This window comes from Pinus tabuliformis, chromosome 4_1 (assembly GCF_031772625.1).
Source record: "Pinus tabuliformis cultivar Carrire ecotype Pingquan chromosome 4_1, CPIR1, whole genome shotgun sequence".
Lineage (NCBI taxonomy): Eukaryota > Viridiplantae > Streptophyta > Pinopsida > Pinales > Pinaceae > Pinus > Pinus tabuliformis.
Window position 1 is genome coordinate 233680350 of NC_142303.1, and position 4830 is coordinate 233685179.

General features: G+C 34.5%; 1 pseudogene; it reads left to right on the top strand.

Moving 5' to 3' along the window:
* The first annotated feature begins 1138 nt into the window (after positions 1–1138).
* Positions 1139–3020, top strand: LOC149175106 (pectinesterase pseudogene; annotated as a pseudogene).
* The last annotated feature ends 1810 nt before the right edge of the window (positions 3021–4830 follow it).

Here is a 4830-nt window from a genome sequence, read left to right on the forward strand (position 1 = left end):
TTACAATACCATTGCTTATCAATACCACATGCCCAATATAACACTTATTGATATGACATCTTTTTCAATTAATTTGAGAAAAATTAATTTAAAAATGATAACTAACTTGGAGATAAATCTTAACCCTAGGTATGTTCATACTACTATGCATATTTCATGGAGTTTAAATATCTACTATCAAACTATAGAAGAGATGTTGTAAATGAAAATAACTATACTTTAAAATAAAAACAAAGTATTGACCTATGATATTCATGCATGGTATTGATCACATAGTATTTATGTAGAATATAACCAATTTAAATGGGAAAGACCAGCCTACACCCATCTTAACTCCTAATCTACCAAATTTCTTTTCACCCTAAAAACAAATATGCAGTTCAAAAAATTTGATATCTCTCCACACTCATAAATCTTGAAACTAAACATATCTACAATAATGTGAACGAAACCTAATCCTTAAAGAAAATTAGGTAATTTTTTAAAAAATATAAATGGAAAACTTAATAGAAAATTTCTCTTTTTCATATGCCGTGTGGTTCATGCTTTAGGTCCATTCGAGATTTGTCCGTAGGTCGGCAACTCCTCCGGACTCCCCCCTTTCCTTGCATCTTCATGTCCCGATTTAGGAGACTCCGTGGTTGACTTTTTGAAGGTAGGAATTGTAGGTTGGTGCCAGCTTAAGCACTATTCTACTATTGAATATAGGTCTTAAGCACTATTCTACTATTGACTATAGGTCTTCGGTCAATGAGAGATTTTTGTGCATGTCGGCCACTTATCCGGACTCCTCAAGTCTGGATTATGAAGACTCTGCAACCTAAGGCACTGATAACATTGGCTCTCCAATCCATTTAGTCATTGTCATTGAATGAGCTGAACGCAAAATTTCCACTGTACACGCCGTGTTACAAACGTCAACTTAACCACCTCGTTGTATGATGAGGAAGCCTATCGAAAGATAAGGTGTTGGGAATGCATGATGATCTTCTAGCTTATTTGTTCCAACAACCCCCCAGCTGATATATATATACATATATGTGTTTGTGAGAGTGTGATATATATATGTGTGTGAGAGAGAGTTTGAGAGAGCCGTCCACTGATGCAGTGAAGTTAAAAGTAGATAAGGGCATGCTTAATGGCTTTCAGATTTAGGTTTACAGCTTTAGATTTCTTTATCATATGTCTTATGCTTGTCCAAATTGAAAGCGATCAATCGCCGAATTACGTTTCTCTGAAATCTGCCTGCCAAGTGACGTTGGATCCAAAATTCTGTGTTTCGACAATGTCGAGCATGTTTCCGGGATCATTGCGGGCAAATTGGACAGATATCACCAGGATGTCTATCAAGCTGAGCGTTATCGAAGCACAGAGAGTGTCTCGAATAATTTCTCGTCTGCAACAGACATTCAAAGGAAAACAACTGAGAGCTCTTGAAGATTGCATGGAATTGAACGATCTAACGTTGGACTACCTGAGCAACTCTTTGTCAAATGTTACTCCTAATTCTTTGAAATGGAGTCAGTCAGTTGACACTCAGACTTGGCTTAGTGCAGCCCTTACTAATCAGGGCACCTGCGTCGAAAGTCTTCAAGAAAGCGGAAGCCTGCAAGATGTATTGACTAAGAGTGTGCAAAATATCTCCCGAGTTGTAAGCAATTCTTTGGCTCTTGTCAAAAGGATTTCTGTTGTTGGCAAAGATTCCAGGAGGCCTCCTGGGCACAATCCACGCCTGTTCTCTAATCCAACGATTCATGAGCGTCACAATCAAGTTGATGTAGATGATGATAGAATTCGCTCTCATTATGGAGTCGTCAATGATGGATTCCCTTCATGGTTGTCTGCTTCAGACCGAAGGAGACTTCTTCAAACCTCCGAGGTAGCCGATAATGTCGTTACGGTGGCTCAGGACGGCAGTGGTAATTATACCACAATTACTGACGCGCTGAATGCTGCTCCAAACAATAGTTTAGACAGATATGTGATACATATTACGAAGGGAGTGTACCGGGAATATGTTGAGGTGCCCAAATACAAAACAAATATTATGCTTCTGGGAGATGGCATAAATGCCACTGTGATCACCGGCAACAGAAGCCATGGGGATGTATGGACCACTTACAGCTCTGCAACAGTCGGTAAGCTGCTTTACTTGCTTCTTTCTGTGGTTAATCTGTCATTTCTATTTTGTCGATGAAGGCCTCGTCGTATAACCCTGGTAATCCAATTTTGAATTTCAAATTAACATAGGAATTGGCCATTCTAATTCTGTTTCCGCAAATCTAAATCTTTCTTGTCTTGTCGCGCTCACACGGAAAATTGTTGCTATTACAGCTGTAGTTGGGCAAGGCTTTCTCGCTCAGGCTATCACTTTCGAGAACACGGCGGGTCCAGAGAAGAATCAGTCCGTGGCCCTCCGAGTTGCTTCGGATCTATCAACATTCTACAGCTGCAGCTTCAAAGGTTACCAAGACACACTTTACGTACACACCCTTCGCCAATTCTACCGGGAATGTGATATTTATGGCACTGTTGATTTTATCTTCGGCAACGCTGCAGTGGTCTTTCAAAAATGCAATCTGCTAGCCAGGAAACCGATGGATAGTCAAAAGAATTGTTTCACGGCTCAAGGAAGAGATGATCCAAATCAAAACACTGGAATCTCTATTCAAAATTGCAACGTGTCTGCTGCGCCTGATCTCGCTCCGGTGAAGAGCTCTTTCCAGACATTCTTAGGAAGGCCATGGAACGATTACTCTCGCACAGTTTATATGAAGTGCAATATCGATGATGTCGTCGATCCTGCAGGCTGGTTAGAATGGCCGGGGTACTCCGACCGCTCGAACACGGTGTATTATGGCGAATATATGAATTCGGGACCAGGGGCAGGAACTGCACGGCGAGTTCGATGGCCTGGCTATCACATCATGAACATTTCTGATGCTCAAAACTTCACAGTGGTTAATTTCATTTCTGGTGATGCCTGGATACAAAAGGTGCCCTTCGATGCAGGCTTATGACGGGAGTAACGAGTGGTATGCTTTGAAGGGATGAAACGCATTTAGAGACCACAAAGACTATATATTCTAGTATGTATCCGTATCATTTACGTAAGAGTTAAGGCCGCCTCACTTAAATGCATTCAATTGCAACGCAAGCCGAAGTAATCTGCATTCCAGTCTGAACTAATATCCATTCCAGTCTTATCTTGATGTTTTCTGAAGTGTGAGTTGTTATGAGGTGCGTATCATTATCATATTATCATTTTAGCGTATAGGAATGGATGTGAGGTAATAAATATTTATTTTTGTGTGTTTGATTATATTGTTTTTGGTTTTCAGTAAAATAGCATTGACTTTAATTAAAACTGAAAATTTTGTAAATTCTTTATAATGTTATGAATAGTTTTTTATTAGAATAAATTTTTGAAAGCGAGAAAATATTTGTCAGGATTATGTGGAATTATTGTGATTGGTTATAAAAGTGGTTTTAACCATCTTTTATGAGGTTTGCGAAAATAATAAAATTTAAAAAAATCTTAATAATTCTACATATTACCATCAATTAATAAATAGGTATTATTTAATATTATTTTATAACTACAATTAAATATGTGTGGTTTAATATTATTTTATAGTTATAATGACTGAAAATATTAATGGTTTAAAAATATTTTACTTGTGTCATAAAATGTTTTTTTTCTTTTGTGGTATTACAAGTATTGGATAGGGCAATGAATTTTTGGTCAAACCCATATTAGTTTGGGTTTGAATAAAACAATTTACCAAAAAATTCTATAGTATAACATTACACATGGAAATTTTTTATTTTTTTAAAATAATTTAATTTATTTATGTTTAATGTGATAGAATTTGATTCTCCAACAAATTGAAAAGGTTATTGCCCTTTGCCTTCATTAATGTGCACAATACCTCTATTAACTAACCATAAGTACATAAATATCACATCAAAGTGTAGGATCTGCATTTATGATACAATTTGTTTTGGGAAGGTGACAAAATTATTGCTAATGAGTATAATCATTTTATATTCCTATTTATAAAAATGGCTAATGATTAATATAATCTAATAAAAAATATATTATTTAAAATTACATATATAATTTAAAATGATTATTTAAAATCACATATGTAATTTAAAAAGATTTATTAATGGTATGTGAGAGATATATTTTTATTTTTACATTATATTTTTAAGGGTAGTGGTCACTTATTACATATATAATTTAAAATGATTATTTAAAATCACATATGTAATTTAAAAAGATTTATTAATGGTATGTGAGAGATATATTTTTATTTTTACATTATATTTTTAAGGGGTAGTGGTCACTTAGGTTTCTGTGCGAAGTTAACGACATATGATAGATTTTACATTATTAATGGATTAATGATATTCAAGATAATAAGATGTTTGTAAAACCAATAAAAATATAAAATTTCCCATATTCACAAAACAAGGTATAATAGAAATTTATGATATGACCTCTATACCCAGGTCTAATAATAACATTTTCATAAGACCATATCCACAAAATATAAAAAGCCAAATGTAAGCTATTAATAATTATTTCTATGTTACAATACAAATAATGTTAATTTACAAAATTTAATAATGCATTTAATTACACTTTAAAATTAATCTAATTATAACATTTTAAAATTTTAAATCTTTGTATTCATATTGTTTTCTACTTTAATTTAGCTATATTTAAATTAACTGGCATGGACTAGCTACTATGTAGCCCTTGTTTCTAACGTGTTATCCATACACATTTACATATCTTCCCTCCATTAAAATAAATTTTCT